The 19,082-nt window shown below is 35.7% G+C and overlaps 1 long non-coding RNA gene across 6 annotated transcripts; it reads right to left on the bottom strand.

Annotated features, from left to right (window-relative positions):
* Positions 1-8,726: 8,726 nt before the first annotated feature.
* LOC145792851 (uncharacterized) lies at positions 8,727-17,868 on the bottom strand. 6 transcript variants are annotated; one of them, XR_014332899.1, is made up of 8 exons: positions 17,687-17,868; positions 17,408-17,571; positions 16,324-16,470; positions 16,184-16,252; positions 15,912-15,959; positions 15,723-15,832; positions 15,013-15,104; positions 8,727-9,002 (listed from the first exon to the last, which is right to left on the bottom strand). It is a non-coding gene; the product is annotated as an uncharacterized LOC145792851 (long non-coding RNA). The 6 variants fall into 6 exon arrangements; XR_014332898.1 differs by lacking the exon at positions 8,727-9,002 and adding an exon at positions 11,048-11,264; XR_014332896.1 differs by lacking the exon at positions 8,727-9,002 and having other exon boundaries at positions 14,747-15,104; positions 17,261-17,571.
* Positions 17,869-19,082: the final 1,214 nt, after the last annotated feature.

The raw sequence follows: 19,082 nt of genomic DNA, 5'->3' as shown, positions 1-19,082 counted from the left end.
TAGTGTGATAATGTTTCCTTTAATTTCATTGAGTTAGTACTTTGTCTTTCCTTATTAGTGAATAGTGTCAACATTAGAATTTGACAGGGCATGCTAAATTGACAAAACCAATTATGTGCCATTTAGTTATTAGGTTGTCTGTCATTGTCTTGAGAATTTTATTATTAAGGGACACAGTCTATGATATGGGTACGCGTAAAATAAAAGGAAAATTACATATCAGTGGATTTGTACAAAATTAATTATGTATTAATGATAAATTTTATTAAAATTAATTACTAAAATTATAAGTTTTTCAATGTGCATGTAATTATTTTTCTAAAAGTACCCTGAATGGTATTTTTCCCTAAAATAAATAATTTCAACCTCATTAGACAATCTTTTATGAGTTACCCAAATTTAAAGTTGAATTGATAGTCATGTTTGGGATTATGGAACTCACCATATGTTCTCTGAATTACTCATTTTATAAGGCCTTCATCATAGGTCTCGTTTTGATGATTCAAATCATTCATTTTGTAAGCCACTCTATGTATGTCATTAATGCAAAAAAATTATATTGATCTGATAATCTTAACATATTTTAATTTTATTTCTACTGTTGCTGAAAAAATGAATGGCAAGTGTGCTTTCAAAATAACTATATATTAATTGCTTTAGAGACAAATACAATCTAATGAAAAGATTACGATTATCGAATCAACTTAATTTTTTTAATAAATGATATAAATGAAAGGTCCTATGTGTTAATGTAAAATGTAAATTGTGTAAATTACCACACCACCAACTCCACCTACCATCTCCACTACCACACACTCCACCTACCACCTCCACTTCACTCCACCTACCACCTACACCTACTACCACATTTTCTTCTATATATATGATCATTGTAAACATAATCAACACACATCAATCAATCAATACATAATTCATTCTCTCTATTTCTCTCTTTATACATCAACTCTAACATGGTATCAGAGCTATAGGTTAGCTCTTGGTGATCTTCACCTTCCGGCGGGCGGCAACCTTGCCTTCACCGCCCGCCGGACCCCAACCGTGCCAATTGAAACCTCCAACACATACCTCCTCTCCTTTCACCTTGGTCTCTGCAACCTCACTCTGTAAAATCACCACCTCCATCGGCGTCGTCCAAGTCGGCAACGACAGCTTCGGCAGCTACCCTTCTTCCATCATCGTCGCCTAGCAACGGTGGCAGGTCCAATTCCTCCAACCACCCTACATTTCTGCTGCCACCAGTGCGCCACTGTCATCTCCTCCTCCTCACTCACCTCGGTTGCTCCATCTTCTCATCCACTACCAGCACCGCATCTGCCACCGTGAACATCCTTACCAGTTCAATCATCAACCCCAAGCCTCTCCTATCACTATTGTTCTAACAAACTTTGATTTCTCTCAAAGTTTGATTTCTAACAAACTTTGTTCTACTGCTCAGTCTTCTGATAGATATATATCTATATCTATATTTTTCAATTACAAAAAAAAAACAAAACAAAAAAACAAAACAAAAACAAAAACAAAACAAAAATCAACAAACAACCTACACAACCACCACATCCACAGGCGGGATTTTTCTCTACTCTGCCGCCGGTCTCTTCTTCTTGCTTCCGTCCTGGGCGGCTCTTGCCAGTGTTGCCTCCGTGTTTCCCACTCCACTGGGCACGATCACTACTCCCTGCTCCTCCACTGCAGCATATGGCGGCCCTCCAAATCGGAACATCACGGTGGCCTTCCGCTTCAGCTCCTTGTTTTCTGCCCTTAGCACGCTTATCTCTGCTCGCGCATCCTTATACATGCGTTGGAGCAGAGCCAGCTGGGAGTTTAATTGCTGCACCTCATTTGTCCTACTCTGCAGCCGGTTCGACAAGTTTGTCACCGCAGTCATGGTTTCCACACATGACTTCAAAGTATACTGATTGGCCTCCACATCCGACTGCACAGCCATTTTTTGCTCCACCGACCGCATCGGAAAGTTCAACGGCGCAAAACCGGCAGTGTTTGGTTGAGGTTCACTGGCCACCGCACCCGTTATCTCTCTTGTTGACTCGTTGAGGTCGGGAAAGAGAGTCAGCAGACCACGGGACGACGAAGCCATCTCTCGCAACAAAGTGTTACAGACTATCTCTCTTAGCACAACGCAACGTTTTTCAGAAGTTTTTCTTCGCAAGTTATTTGTCTTCTGCCTCGGCCTCAGGCTCCGTCTTGGTTAAATAGCCGAGGCAGCCACGCGCATCGCGCGCCTCTTGACGCCAGACAAACGGGCACGCCAGACAAACGGGCACGCCAGCCAAGGCACTCACGTGCCTCGCCATCATATCTGGCACGCCTTTTGATGGCACGCCTTTTGACAGATTGGGCACACCTTTTGAGGGCACGACTTTTGAGGGCTCGATATCTACATCCATGTATATTTTTTGGGCAGCCTATATACACACTCATACAGTGTCTTCTACACCGGTCAGCTTTATCAATCCCTTTGTTTCAACCTCAAATAGGTTTCTATCTTCACACCTATTTGAGTTTGAGGGGGGGTTATACACAGTATCATGTATAAGTCGCTCATGGCGCAATCCCTAAGTCGCCCCCTTGGTGCACCACCACAACCTCTTCTACAACGGTCCGACATGACCCCGTAAACTGTCCTTCTACAACGGTCCGACATGACCCCATAAACTGTCTTCTACATCGGTCCGACATGACCACGTAAACTGTCCTTCTACATCGGTCCGACATGACCCCGTAAACTGTCCCGACATTGATTCCGGTCAGCTTCTACATCGGTCCGACATGACCCCATAAACTGTCCCGACATTGATTCCGATCAGCTGCTACAACGGTCCGACATGACCCCGTAAACTGTCCTGCTACAACGGTCCGACATGACCCCATAAACTGTCTTCCCTATCGTCTGACACGACCACACAGTGTCTGCTACAACGGTCCGACATGACCCTGTAAACTGTCTGCTACAACGGTCCAACACGACCATACAGTGTCTCCTATCCCATTTTTAATTTTATTTGTCAGCTTATTTTTCTGTTTTGTTACTCTCTCCAAACTCAAGTTGGCTAGTACCTATCCTCCTTGAGTTTGAGGGGGGCTGTTAATGTAAAATGTAAATTGTGTAAATTACCACACCACCAACTCCACCTACCATCTCCACTACCACACACTCCACCTACCACCTCCACTTCACTCCACCTACCACCTACACCTACTACCACATTTTCTTCTATATATATGATCATTGTAAACATAATCAACACACATCAATCAATCAATACATAATTCATTCTCTCTATTTCTCTCTTTATACATCAACTCTAACACTATGAAATAAAAAAAAAAAACTGAATTATCAAAACCAAATTTATTATTAATTTTATAAATTTATATTTGAAGTCTGAATAGTTGATGACAGATAACAACCATGGTCTATACTCAAGTGCTCAATGGTCATTCCAACACCCATTATAGATAACAGAACACGTAAATGAGAGAGAGAGAGAGAGAGAGAGAGAGAGTCTTCCTAGAGATAGAATCAGAACATTCAGCTACTACTTAGTCTCACTCAGTGTCTGTTTGGCAGAGCTTAATTACAGCTTATTTCAGCTTTTAGCTTAATTTAAGCTATTTTGATGTGTTTAGTTTAATTTATAGCTTATAGCTTATAGCTTTTTGGAAGTTAGAAATCAGCTTATTCTTTGAGTGAGGCAGGAGATGCTTTAAGAATAAGCTGGAAATCAGCTTAAGCTGAAAGTTATAAGTTATAAGCTGTTGAGGCATAAGCTATAAGCACTTTCCCACAACTCTACCAAACAGGGCCTCAATCCATAGAAGCACATGGTATGATCTGAATTTCACTTTATTCTATTCAGAGAGAATTTGGAAAGTGGGTTGATTTTTTTATTATTTTAGTATAGAGTTAAAAAGTCTCATTTAAGAAGTTTTTTTTTTTGAATTTTTTGACTTTTTGTAAAAGAAAGAATGTAATGATTATAGATTAAATGTGATATTTTGTCTTATTAAACTAAAAAATTTATTTTATTTTTTTATAACTAAAATAGCCCCAACCTTTTTTTCCAAATGAAACCTCAGTCTTCAGCACAAAATGTTACAATGCTTTACATTCTTTAGCATGGTAAAGCATTGTTTGCTTAACCTGAAAAAATAAAAAATCGAGGAAAGGACTCTCCAACCCGTATGTGGTATCTGGTCACAAAGCATATCAAAGATAGGACCAACTTTCCCTAACTTTCTATTCTCAATAAACAAATTATAATTAAAGGGTAGCTTCATTCACCGATGAGGCTGCTTGTTTTTGTTCTTGGTAGGATGGATTCAATTTATGGAAATAATCTCTAAAAACAACATAATAAAACTACGAACATTTTGCCCTTCTCTTCCCCAACTGTAATGAAAATCTTCTGCACTAAGTCATCTTTTTAATAATAAATTGTAATTACAGTACATATTCAGAATGTAATGTAACTCATAGCAAAGGGCTTTCCTTTTTGGAGGCAGATGCCCTCCGGTCTACAATCTGGATTGCATAGCACTGTTTGGATTCGTAGAGCGTATCACGGACTCTATTGCAATAATTCGATTCGTTCATTTTGTTGAGCATTTCATCTATTTCATCTACACAAAAAAATTAGGCCAATCCAATAATAAAAACTTGTTCAATTTACTGCATTTTCACTAAAAAATAGACAAAATTTGTGTTTTTAAAGATAAACTACATAATTTTTTTATGATAAACACAATAAATTAAATAAGTTATAATTATCGAATTGATCAAATTTTTTATGTGAATAAAATATACAAAGAATCAAATAAAATGAAGAATTTGAATCATCAAAATTGGCCATAATGGGCCACGGGCTCAAACAGCAATTCAGTCAACGTTTTGGAGGACGGATATTCCTCTTTTTTCTTTTTTCTTTTTTTGGGTACTTTAGTAGAATATTTTCCTGGTCATCATTTGCCTATAAGGAGAATTGAAAATAAAGATAAAAGAGATTGGAAGATTTTGTACAGACCACACACCTTAAAAAAAATACAACTCCGCTACTTAGCTCGAAACCTTACCGCTCGAGTGGTCAGAATTTGCTTTTCTACTCAACTTTTTACTGTGCTCAATCTCTCTTCTTCGTCCACCTCCCTCCTTCCTTCTTTGCTTTTGACTCTCTCTCTCTCCCCCCTCTTTGTTCTCTTTCCCTTCACGCCATCACTCACTCCTCTTTGTTCCCAAACTTAAAAACAAGGAATTTCCAAAACCACCACCATCACACAGAGCTTCATTTCTCTCCCTCATTCTTCACTTGGTTATGACCCTCTCAAAGCTTCATCTTCCTCAAGATCACTCGTCAATGGCTGCTAGTAATGAAATCATCACCAACGAATCCAAGGTCCTCTTCTCCTCAATGAAATGTCTCTTTTGATTTCAAAAAATTGGAAATTTTTACTTTGATTATAATGATTTTGACTTATCCCCTGTTTCTTTGACTTGATTGTATTTAATTGTTTGATATTTTCTTTCAGTTTCATTGTATGGGTTTTCAATTCCCTGTTCTAAAAACTTGAATTGGTGAGAAATTTGAATGATTTTGAGTCAAGTTTCAACCTTTTGCAGTCCATGTGTTTGTGGTTTTGACTAACAGAGATGACTAACAAACCCCAGTGTTCAATTTGATGCTAACACTTACAAAGTAGCTTCCATGGGAGGTGGGTCATCCTCTTTTCCAAAGAATGCCCATGAACACTGTTCCCCCTCTCTTTTTTTTTCTTTTTCTCTCTTCCTCCTCTCTTTCTCTCACCTATTCTCAGACCAGTTTCAGAGTAAAAAAAATAAAAATAAAAATATTAAAACGACGTGGTTTTGATATTTCGGGCCACTTGAGATGTAGGAATCTCGAGCTACGAAGCATTTTGGAAAAAAATATCAGGTGCTTCTACCTTGGAAAATGCATGAGACCCCAGTGGGGGTACTGGGGGTCTCTCCTGATTGGTCCAAAATAATTTTTTTTTTTTTTTTTTTTTTTTTTGATTTTCCTTCCATTGCCAGCCCCCCACGTGGAGGTGGGGGTGCTGGGGGCCCTTCCCTGCTGGGGGTCTCCAGCAGGGCTCTTCTACCTTCCCCCCACCTAGATAGCAGCCATGTTTGTTTCCTTGAACTTATTCCAAACTAAAAATTAATAATTTATGTAAGTAAAATTTAAAAAATACTATTCCTTCAATTTCAATACAATAAATTTTTTTAAAATTTTTTTTTTAAATTATTTTCACCATATAAACTATAAACAGAGGATACTGCAAATTGTCTGACAAAGAATCCCAAAATCCCATTAAAAGCTGCAAAACTGGAGAAATTACAAATTGCCTCACTTCCCACTGCATTGCAAGCTGCAAAATTGATGATGGTTGCTTATAAAAAAAATTATAAATACTTGCCTCACCTCCCATTAAATAGTAATTTTCGCTATAAAAATTGGGGCTAGGCCAGTGGTTGTGGCCGGTGAAAATGGTTGCGCTGTGTGTGGTTTGGGACGGTTTGATCGTGGTGAAGAGAGAACAGAGAGGGAGGAGGAAAAATAATTTTCCAACAAAAGGTCAAGTTAGCATTTAGAAGTATATATATATATATATATAATTAGTAATTTTTGTTAAGTCAATAAATGATGGACTCATGGAAGGACCTATATGTAACATATTTATTTTTAATATAAGGGAGGTTTAGTGATATTTTGAAAAATAAAAGGGGTACTATAATTTGTAATATTGATTTATGGGTGGTTTGAATTCCAAAATAATACACTTAATTGGGTGGTTTAAAAGTAATTTAAGAATTGAAACAACCATTATATAATTATTATTGTACCAACAATTAATTACCGAAATTCTAATTCATTTTAAATTGGCTTCACTTTCTCGTCAACCACCCACTGATGTATGAACTGGCTTCGCAAGTCCACACACCCCCTGGAGAATATGACTCCTTCAACCTTTTGTTCATATGAAATCAAATTAGGAATAAAAAATGATAATCTTACTTAATAATTATACAAAATTTGTTACCATGATTATAATATTTAAAATATATAAATAATTCACAAAAAAACCTTATGGAGAAAACACATCTAAAATAATGTGTCAATGGCTTTTTTTAAAGAGTATTGTTATTCAAGTATAAAAATTAGACCTATTTTTCAAGTTCAATGATGTAACAATCGATTAGAATATCTAAGTCAACAATTTCTCTCATATTTTTTCTAATCATCAATCACTTATAACACTTACACATCATTAGGTTTAGAAAATGAGTTTAAAAAATAGACTTGCATATCATTTTTCTTTTTAATTATAAAGACAATAATCAACATTTTGATTGAAAATGAAACGATTACAATAAGTCACATAATTTTGTATAAATTTAATATATACTCAAAAGTATAAACCAAGGTTATAGACTTTTTGTAATAAAATTTATTATGTGATTCTATATTATTTTTTAATTCATAAAACACTATATATTAAAAATTGGGACATTTACATACAAGTCCTAATTTATGAATTTATACTCCATTAAGTCCTAATTAAGATTTTTTGGACCTTCAAATCTCATTAAATTTTTAATAATTGGAATTGCCCTTCAAACAACGATTGTTTATCATTTATAATTATCTATGAACATGATGATTTAACATTTATTTTGATTTTCAAAACTTTAAAATATCAACTTTCAAATTGAAAAAACTTATAATAAATAAATAAATAAATAAATTATGAGCAAAAAAACAAACTTTTTTTTTTTTTTGAAAAAACTGAATTATTTTTTTGTGTAAAAATGAAAATTTGGTGTCTTTAAATGAGCATGATAATGGAACATTGATGTGCAAAACTTAAAAAAAAAATTAAAAAAATAAAATAAAACTTCAAAAATGAAAAAATTGATAATATTCTCAGTTTTAAAACTGGAAAAAAACTAATAATATTCTCGATTTTATCGAATAGTGAAATCAAAAAAATAAGTAGAAAAACAAAAACTTTTAATCTCATGCTCTGTTTTTTTTTAATCAATTAGTGAAATTATTATTTAAAACATTACTATGCAAAATTAATAATATTCTTAGTTTTAAAAATTGAGAAAAATTGATAATATTCTCAATTTTACTAAATAAGACTTATTGGTTGAAAAAATCTTAGATAGGCACTACAACAAAAAACATTTTTAGCGACGCTTTTTGGCAACTAAAATAGAAATTAGTTGCCAAATGTACATAATTGGCAACCATATATGTTTTGGTCACAAAAAACTAAACTATTGGCGACGAACTAAATATTTGGTCGCTGTTGAGTTTGGCGGGAAGTGAAATTTATACGTGGGAGCAAGGAAAAAGTTTCTTTGACCAAACTAATATACGACGACGAAACATTTAGTTGCCAAATGTATTGTTTTTGGCAACATCCATTGCTTAGTCACGGAAAATGTAAATGACATTTATGGTTACCTAATTAATTTAGTCGCCAATAATTAATTTGTCAAAACTACACCGTTTGGTATTTGCCCTAATTTTTAATTGCCAGAAGTAGTTGTCTCTGTGAATAAAAAAGCAATTGACCCTTGAAGCTCCATCTCGTTCTCTCTTTCTCTCAAGACCTCAAACAACAAAAGGTATGTCTTCTCTTCTTCTGTCTCTCTCTCTCTCCCTCCCTCCCTCCCTTTCTCCCTCTTGCTCTATTTCATTGCCACCCACAGAGAGGGTGCCGCTGACTACACTCACTCGAACGGCGTTGCCCCTTCGTCTCTTGCATAGCCGATTGCGAGCAGCACCGATCGTGACCCTCTATATGGTCGCTGCTATCTGCCCTCTCTCTGTTATTGTTCTTCATATTTTTTTGGAGAAGACAAGTTTTATCTGTTGGTGCTCGTTGTGGGTAAGTAGATATGCCCACATGTGGCCATATTTGTTCAATGCTTCCTGCGAAAAAAACATTTTGTATATTTAGAAATAAAAACAAGATATAAATTATATCTCTTAGATCTCTATAATAAACCAATTGATTTTTATAATATATATAAAAAAAATTAAAATTAAGAAAAACCCATAATTTTCTACTCTGAATAGGCCCATCAAACCCCTGAAGATTTCAGATTGTGTTGAATCTTTCCCTCTTCTCTCTCACTGAAAGATACCCAAAAGCCTCCTTCTCTGCCTTTCATTCATAAGGTAATTTTGATTAATTTCTTTTTTAATTTTTCAATTTAATTTGCTATTGCAAGCTTGGATCTTTCATTCGATTTATGTGTATATTGATGTGAATATCATTGGATGGTACTTTTTGTTTCAAATGATATATGGGTTATGCTCTGTTTTCAAGTTTAACATTGATTCATTTTGTTTTTGTTAATATGATTTGTATTTTTATAATTTGAGAATGTGGATAAATATTACTCACCTACGTAATAAATATTCATCCGCCAAACTCAATCCTGTAATTCCTTTATCTTCTATGAGTTTTGGTTTTGAAACGAAAAGATAGCTTGCAATCCAAGAAATTTAGAGAAAATAGTGCCAAATTTTGGTTGATTTGTTTAGAGCTCAAAGAATTATAGTGAAAGCCAATGAAGAAAAATTAGGGTTTATATAATATGAAGATATTTATGCTCTGCAATTTATGTACTGAATTGTTTCATTACATTTTTTAAAAAACCTATTTTAGTAAATTTTTAATTGTATTTTCTGTTTCGTGGATTTTGGTTTTCAGAGCATAGGAAATTCACTCCAAGAAATGCAGAGAAAACACTACCAGGTTTGTTTGATTTGTTTATTGTCTACACATGAGAAGGGGGCTTACATAGTGAAATATATATATATATATATATAATAAATATATAAATAGAAGGTGGCCAGCTATGAATTCTTGGGACTATCTCTACACATGTGCACCAAAAGACTAAAGTTGAATTTATTTATTTTTCTTTGAATAGTTAAAGTTGATTCATATAATTTGGTCATTGTAGGAATGTGATTCTGTACATTTGAAGGTGGAATTATTAATATAAATTTCATACCATGTTTTATGTATTTAGGATCTTAAGTAATGGGTTGTAATTGATTGTGATTTCTAATTTAGCTTATTGGTTTTTAATGAATAATTCTATGCATACTAACAATCTTACTAAAATTTTAAATGGTTAGATGTGATTGGTTATCAAAAAAATAACAAGATTTAAACCACCAATAATATTTGGACATGGATGTTTTTGGTAGGATTGTTTTTTTGTTTTTTGTTTTTTGTTTTAGAGAAGTGGAGGTGGTTGTAGGCCATTGTTTGTCCCATTGTCATGCCAACAATCCCATTCACTACTAAAATTTTGAGTTTTTGAAAATATCGTCGCTAATACTCCCAACGCAGTCTCAAAAAACTTTTAGCGACGACAAAAGGTCACAATAGAGGGCGTTGCAAAAAGATTTTAGCGACGGCATGCCGTCGCCTTTTTTTTGCCACGACAAATGTGGCCTTTTGCGACAGCATTTTACTATCACGTATAATATCTAAAAAATGGAGACCTTTTGCAATGGCACTGTTTACCGTCGCTAAAAGTTTTATTTGAGATGGCAAAGACTCCTGTCGCAAATTGTTTATTTTTTTTGTGACAACATTTTTTCTTTTGCGATGGCATTGAATAAGTCGCCATTGGTTTTTTTGCGACTGTGTAGTGTCATCGCAGCAAAATAAAAAAAAACCCACTAATTATTAAAAAAAAAATTACTTGTTTTTTGCGACGGTGTGGTGTCGTCGCAAAAAAAAAAAACTATAATAAATTTATTAAAAAATATTAAAATTACCTTTTTTGCGACGGGTTGTCGTCTCAAAGAAAAAAAAAAAACCTACGATAAAATTATTAAAAATATTAGAATTACTTGTATTAAATGAAAAATAAATGAAAAATAAAAAATCAATAATTGCATAATAATATAAAAATTCTTGTAAAGAAATAACAATTTCTCCATAATAAAAATATTCTTCATTTATAACTACACATCAACAAAATTACCCACTACATAATGTTCCATAATACATATATAATATTTAAATATATAATGTTGTTCCTAATTCAAAATAACATAAACTAAAATTAAAAGTTTTCCTCATCATTCTCTGTGGTACAAAAACAAAAATTAGTCGCATTCTTCACAAGCACGAAATCCACAAGAAGCAAACTCCTCCAGAAATATCTAAAACAAAAAATAAAAATAATTAATGATAATATAATTATGTGTTAATATGTTAATTACAAAAAAACATAAAAATTTAACTACTAAACAATTACAAAGATAATTAAGTAAATAATTTTGCGTAGACAGAAATCCGGCTCTAACTCCCAAACCGGGAACCCGATTCGAATCCCATCTTCTCCCACAAGTCTCCCGTGCGAAGGCGGTCGTGTGTACCAAGTTTCGTGCTAATCCGACGCCGTTTGGAGATTTTGGGGCGTTAACACCTCGAATTTAAGTTTCTCTCAAAGAATTGGTTTGCTTAGAGTGAAATCCGACTCTAACTCCCAAACCGGGAACCCGATTCGAGTCCCGTCTTCTCCCGCAAGTCTCTCATGCCTAGGCGGTCATGTGTGCCAAGTTTCGTGCTAATCCGACACCGTTTGGTGATTTTTGGGCGTTAACATCTCGAATTTAAGTTTCTTAAAAACTAATTTGCCTAGAGTGAAATCTGGCTCTAACTCCTAAACCGGAAACCCGATTCGAGTCCCTTCTTCTTCCACAGGTCTTCCGTGCCTAGGCGGTCGTGTGTGCCAAGTTTCATGCTAATCCGACGCCGTTTGGTGATTTTGGGACGTTAACATCTTGAATTTAAGTTTCTTAAAGAACTAGTTTGTCTAGCGTAAAATCTGGCTCTAACTCCCAAATCGGGAACCTGATTCGAGTCTCGTCTTCACAACAAGTTTCTCATGCCAAGGCGGTTGTGTGTGCAAATCTGACGTCGTTTGGTAATTTTGGGGTGTCAACACCTTAAATTCTAAGTTTTTCAAAGAACTAGTTTGCCTAGAGTGAAATCCGATTCTAACTCCCAAATCGGGAACCCGATTCGAGTCCCGTCTTCTCCCACAAGCCTCCGGTGCCTAGGCGATCATGTGTGCCAAGTTCCGTGCTCATCCGACGCCATTTGGAGATTTTAGGGCGTTAACACCTCGAATTTAAGTTTCTTAAAGAACTATTTTGCCTACAGTGAAATCCGGCTCTAACTCCCAAACCGGGAACCTGATTCGAGTCTCGTCTTCTTCCATAAGTCTCTCATGCCAAGGCGGTCGTGTGTGCCAAGTTTCATGCTAATCTGACATTTTTTGGTGATTTTGGGGCATTAATACCTTGAATTTAAGTTTTTTAAAGAATTAGTTTGCCTAGAGTGAAATTCGGCTATAACTCCAAAACCGGGAACCCGATTCAAGTTCCGTCTTTTCGCACAAGTCTCTCGTGCCAAGGCAGTTGTGTGTGCCAAGTTTCATGTTAATCCGACACCATTTGGTGATTTTGGAGTGTCAACACCTCAAATTCTAAGTTTTTTAAACTAGTTTACCTAGAGTGAAATCTGGCTCTAACTCCCAAACCGGGAATCCGATTCGAGTCTCGTCTTCTCCCAATAGTCTCTCGTGCCAAGGTGGTCATGTATGCCAAGTTTCATGCTAATCTGACGCCATTTGGTGATTTTGGGGTGTCAACACCTCAAATTCTAAGTTTTTCAAAGAATTAGTTTGCTTAGAGTGAAATCCGGCTCTAACTCCCAAACCGAAAACCCGATTCGAGTCTCGTCTTCTCCCACAAGTCTCCCGTGCCTAGGCGGTCGTGTGTGCCAAGTTTCATGCTAATCCGACCCCATTTGGAGATTTTGGGGCATTAACAACGCGAATTTAAGTTTCTTAAAGAACTAATTTGCCTAGAATGAAATCCGGCTCTAACTCCCAAACCGGGAACCTGATTTGAGTCTCGTCTTCTCCCATAAGTCTCTCATGCCAAGGCGGTCGTGTGTGCCAAGTTTCGTGCTAATCTGACATCGTTTGGTGATTTTGAGGTGTCAACACCTCAAATTCTAAGTTTTTCAAAGAACTAGTTTGCCTAGAGTGAAATTCGGCTCTAACTCCCAAAGCCGGAGCACGATTCGAGTTCCGTCTTCTCCCACAAGTCTCCCGTGCCTAGGCGGTCGTGTGTGTCAAGTTCCGTGTTAATCTGACGCCATTTGGAGATTTTGGGGCGTTAACACCTCGAGTTTAAGTTTCTTAAAGAACTAGTTTGCCTAGAGTGAAATCCAGCTCTAATTCCCAAACCGGAAACCCGATTCAAGCCCCGTCTTCTCCCACAATTCTCTCGTGCCAAAGCGGTCGTGTGTGCCAAGTTTCGTGCTAATCTGACTCCATTTGGAGATTTTGGGGCGTTAACATCTCGAATTTAAGTTTCTTAAAAAACTAGTTTGCCTAGAGTGAAATCTGACTCTAACTCCCAAACCAGGAACCCAATTCGAGTTCCATCTTCTCCCACAAGTCTCTCATGCCAAGGCGATCGTGTGTGCCAAGTTTCATTCTAATCCGACACCGTTTGGTGATTTTGGGGTGTCAACACCTAAAATTCTAAGTTTTTCAAAGAACTAGTTTGCCTAGAGTGAAATCCGGCTCTAACTCCCAAACCGGGAACCCGATTCGAGTCCCATCTTCTCCCACAAATCTCTCGTGTCAAGGCGGTCATGTGTGCCAAGTTTCATACTAATCCGACACCGTTTGGTGATTTTGGTGTGTGAACACCTCAAATTCTAAGTTTTTCAAAGAACTAGTTTGCTTAGAGTGAAATCTGACTCTAACTCCCAAACCGGGAACTCGATTTGAGTCCCGTCTTCTCCCACAAGTCTTTCATGCCTAGACGGTCGTGTGTGCCAAGTTTCGTGGTAATCCAACGCTTTTTGGTGATTTTGGGGTATTAACACCTCAAATTCTAAGTTTCTTAAGAAATTAGTTTGTTTCTTAAGAGTGAAATCCGACCCTAACTCCTAAACCGAGAACCCGATTCGAGTCCCGTCTTTTCCCACAAGTCTCTCGTGCCTAGGCGGTTGTGGATGCCAAGTTTCGTGCTACTCCGACGCCGTTTGATGATTTTGGAGTGTCAACACCTCGAATTATAAGTTTCTTAAAAAACTAGTTTGCCTAGATTGAAATCTAACTCTAACTCCCAAACCGGAAACCCGATTCGAGTCTTATATTTTCCCACAAGTCTCTCGTGCCTAGACGGTCATGTGTGCCAAGTTTCGTGCTAATTTGATGCCGTTTGGTGATTTTGGGATGTCAACACCTTGAATTCTATGTTTTTTAAGGAACTAGCATTACAACAAAATTGAATTTTGATGACTTGCACTGACTGTTTCACGGCATGCACACAAATGCCGTTATATGACATGCCGTGAAAAGTTACCGTGAAAAGTTGAGAGTTATATTACTCAAATTATCTGACTATCCAACTTCTTATAGCATGAAACATCCTTGCATTTTGGTGTTAAATCATCTTCACAAATGTGCATACAAACATTGCTTGCATATATATCAGGATGATTCAATGATAGGGGCAACACACAAAGCAATAAATCTTAACTAGGTGCATTTGTTGATCACCCTATATCCTGATAAAAGTGAATCAGATGGAGGACGAGGACCAACTGATCAAGCTTTTGTATAAAAAATTTACAATTGGAAACTAATGTATTTAAATTGATTTTCTTAATCGTCTTAATCCATAACTGGTGGGATTTCCATCTTTGTAATCCGTTGATGACAAAATTTAATGTGCATCAGATTACCAAAGTTATTGTTTGAAAATGAATATAACACATGCTTCCAGGAAGATTCAGAGCTCTGTTGGAAATAGGTGGCATAATTTTGTCATTACTCCAAAGTTGAGATAGCATACATTGCAATTTTTTTAAAACACTAACCATGAATGAAGTCCACAGCTTGGCATATATCACTCAATGATGGAGCAAAGAGGTGGTCTTGTTGGAAGCATCAAATGATTAATACCATAAGCCTGCAACAAATTACCATAATTAGAAATAAATGGAAGAGCTCGGTGAATAACCTTGCACTACAGTGAAATATGGGGGTGGAAACTAGTTGGCGTGTCCCTGGAGTGTTCCTAATGTGTCCCTTGAAAAAAAATTGATTAAATAAGGAGCACACCACGTGGTATGTCCCCACTGTGTCCCTATGTCCAACATGGCTACGAAACTTGTTTTGAAGTGACAGTGCTTCATAAAAGAAGTCTTTGTTCGTATAAATAATTTAAAAAACATGACATCTTTTTGTATGCATGTTCAATAAGTCTCAATATCCTATCCGATCTGTCCAACATGGACACTAACACATTTATAGAAGTGTCCATGCTTCTTAGGCAGAAACAAAAAGGTTTTAATTTAGTGGCCAATAAAGCAGACAAATTATATGAATAGGCTTCCATTCTCAACTAGTGTAGATGCATCTTCAAGGCAAACCCTATTCAAACGGCATGTTCCAGGCTTCTCAGAAAAAGTAAAAGACAATCAGCTAAGTAAGACAATTAGAAAGTTAAAATTTGTCAACAAAGTGTTTCCAGTAGTGTCCTTCATGGAGAAATAAGTTTAGTACAAAGATGCCCACAAATACTCACTCTTCAGAACCTTCAACAGGTTCATTTATCAGCTGAAGAAACTCTGCATTGTGCTCCTGAATAAGTCTTAAAAGTTGGGGGTTTTTCTTTCCGAGCTCTTGAAGCATGGGCTGTTACCAAAGAAACAGCATATAACTCCTTTTTTTTTTAATGACATATTATCTGAATAAGAAAAGAATGGATATGAACCTGTAAAATCTGTGGATTTGCTTGCACCATTGATCGCAATGCTTGGAACTGAAAAGAGAAACAGAGAGACAATAAATTCAGTGTAATCGGAAATTCAATAAACATAGCAATAATACAAATCTATATGATCTAGTTTCATCTCATCTCATAGTAATTCACCACAAAACTACTTAACTATTCCCAAAACAAAAATTTAAGACCAGACTCCTATCATTACAAGATTCTTAACTCTAGGAATGGCATCAAATAATAAAATAGGAACTGAACCGAACCTATTGGCTGTTTCTAAGGAAATCAAGGGGACCAAGTCCACCACTACCATCACCACCAGAAATTGTTTCCTGATGTTTCAGTTTAAACAATATAAGAAAGATATAGAAGGAAAAGAAATGCAATTATAAGAATATTGGACCTGAGGACACAAATTCAACGGAGATGAACTGGGTGCTCCAGAGATGGGTGCAGCTGCTGCTGCACGTGTTTCAGCCCCCTCAGAAGTTGCCTGATTCGCAGGCAAATGAGCCACTGGCACTGCAACTTCTGCTGCTTCTGGAATACCCTGAAAAATAGACCAAAATTTGTGGGCAGTGGCCAAATGTCACTAAAGAATGTCATTGAAAAATTTAAGAACCTACCAGATTTTAACAAAATTAATGGAAAGTGTCCAAATGCCAGAATAGAATGCCATTGAAAATTTTAAGGACATACTGAATGCAAGTAATCCACACTCCGGGGACACATCAAGAACTACAACTCACCAGTTTTTTAACCCCCAAAATCAAAGTAAACCCCAAATGGACCGTTAAGAATGCACAAATCACTACTAAACAAACTAGCAATTATAAATTTATATATACTAACTAAGACAAACAAGGCAAGTAGGCAATTCAACAAATCCAGGCAGAGGTGAACATGCTTCTTCTGCCAACTCATACCTCTCCGCTGATTGAGCAAAATATATATGGCAGACCTCAGCCTAACAAATCAAGCATAAAAATCTCAAATTAAAAATACTAGAAAAAGATAGCATTAAACCTTTTAAATCTAACTAATATATATACTACTGTATAATGCGTACAACTCATAAGGGTTTGAAGGTTTGTACCTTATTTTTTCCCCAAAAAAATGCTCAATATTGTTAACTGCTTCAAAAAATAACTGCTACCATTTATCAAATTCAACCCATATTCTTCATTCATCAAATCATCAAAAAATTAGAACGTAAAATTGTAGTGAAATTACAAACGCATACTAATATATAAAGCACACTACTCATAAGGATTTAAATTCAAAAATACCCATATTATTAACTTCTTCAAAAAAATTTTTTTATAGCTAGCCATTCTCACATTCAACGTATCTTCTTCATTCACCAAATCATCAAAAAAATTCAGATGTAAAATTGCAGTAAAATTACAATCACATCGTTTGCACCCATTGCTAGTATATATATATACATATATATATATATATATATATAGAGAGAGAGAGATGACTAGGGCTCGTGAGAGATGTGGTGGAGGAGGGGGATTGGCTGCAAAAGAGGTAGCTACTAGGCTTTGTGGCGGAGCTGCTGGTGGTGGTGGAGGAGGATAAGGGGCGGCGCGTGTTGATGGAGTGGATTTGGAGGATGAACATTCTTAGGGTTAGGATTAATGGCCTGCATATAGAGATTGACATTCATAGGGTGAATCGATCAATGAACCCTTACTGCGAAGGATCTAGAAATATAATAAAATGAATCAAACAGAGGTGAATCAATGATGAGTACTTACCGCAAAGGATTGATCGATGATATCGTCAAGAGAGATACATGGAGGACGAGAGAGAGAGAGAGAGATAAGCAGGATTGATCAATGATATCGCTCGACGCCATCGTCTGCCTTGCTCATAGTCAAGAGAGAGAGAGAGAGAGAGAGAGAGAGATGTGGGGATTTTTGTGGTTCAAAAGATTACACTGTGTTTGGATTGAGTGATTTGGAGAGAAAGAAAAGAAATAGAGAGAAATGTATTTCTTTTTTTTGTTTGGTTATCTTAAGTGGAGAAAAATGGGGAGAAATAGAGAGAAATGGAGAGAAACTCATTTCTCTCATAACCCTTATTTTCAATCTTCCCAAAAGTGAAGAGATTGGGAGAGAAAAGAAATCTACAAATATTTATATTTTCATAATACCAATTTTAGCCCTGTAAAAATAAAAGAAATAAAATGATTAAAAATATAAAAAGGTTATTTTGGTAATATAACATAAAATAATTTCTTTTCTTTTCTCTTAATGAAATCTAACCAAACAAGAAGGAGAGAAATCACAATCATTTCTTTTCTTTTATTTCTTACTTATCCAAACAAAAATGACAGAAATTACAATCATTTCATTTCTTTTCTTTTCTCTTATTACTTAAGTAATCATTTCTTTTCTTTTCTCTCCTAAGTTACCAAAGATTTGGGGGTTTTTGGTTGATGGGGGGAAAAATGAGCGCCTTTTGAGTTTTTTTTTTTTTTTTTTTTTTTTTTTTTTTTTTTTTTTTTGCGACATCAAGTATAACTGTCACAAATGAAAATTTAAGGTAGCGTTTGGTAACGTTTATGTTTTTGGTTTATGTTTACAAAAATTTTATAAATTGATTTTTGTTTATTTGAAAAAAAAAACATAAATTACAAACGTATTTAGTTTGAACAAAATGTTTAAAAAAATTTAAAAACATAAATTAAAAAACATGTTTGTCTAGGTCTAAAATATTTATATTTATTTTTTTATTATTTATGACGATGGGCTCATACACATTATAATTGAAAAAAAAAATAATTAAAAAATTAATTGAAAAAAATAACTGAAAAAAAATATTTGAAAAAATATATATTTGAAAAGAGATAAGAGAGATAGAAAAGAGAGATGAGTGAGAGAGATAGAGAAGAGAGATGAGTGAAAGAGAGAGAAATGAGCAAGAGATAGAGAGAAAGAGAAAGAGAGAGAGAGAGACCCATTTCATTTTTTAACTTTTTCCTCTTTCAACAACAATGGGCTCAGAGAAAGAGATGAGTGTGATTGAGAGAAATGAACGATTGAGATTGAAGAGAGAAGAGAGATGAGTGAGAGAGACAGACAGAGAGAAAGAAAAAAAGAGAGAGAGAAACAAGATGAGCAAGAGATAGACAGAGAGAGAGAGAGAAAG

Source organism: Camellia sinensis, chromosome 6 (genome assembly GCF_055761805.1).
Source record: "Camellia sinensis isolate YWXY chromosome 6, ASM5576180v1, whole genome shotgun sequence".
Lineage (NCBI taxonomy): Eukaryota > Viridiplantae > Streptophyta > Magnoliopsida > Ericales > Theaceae > Camellia > Camellia sinensis.
Note: the sequence above shows the minus strand (reverse complement) of the source record. Positions and strands in the feature narration are given on the sequence as shown.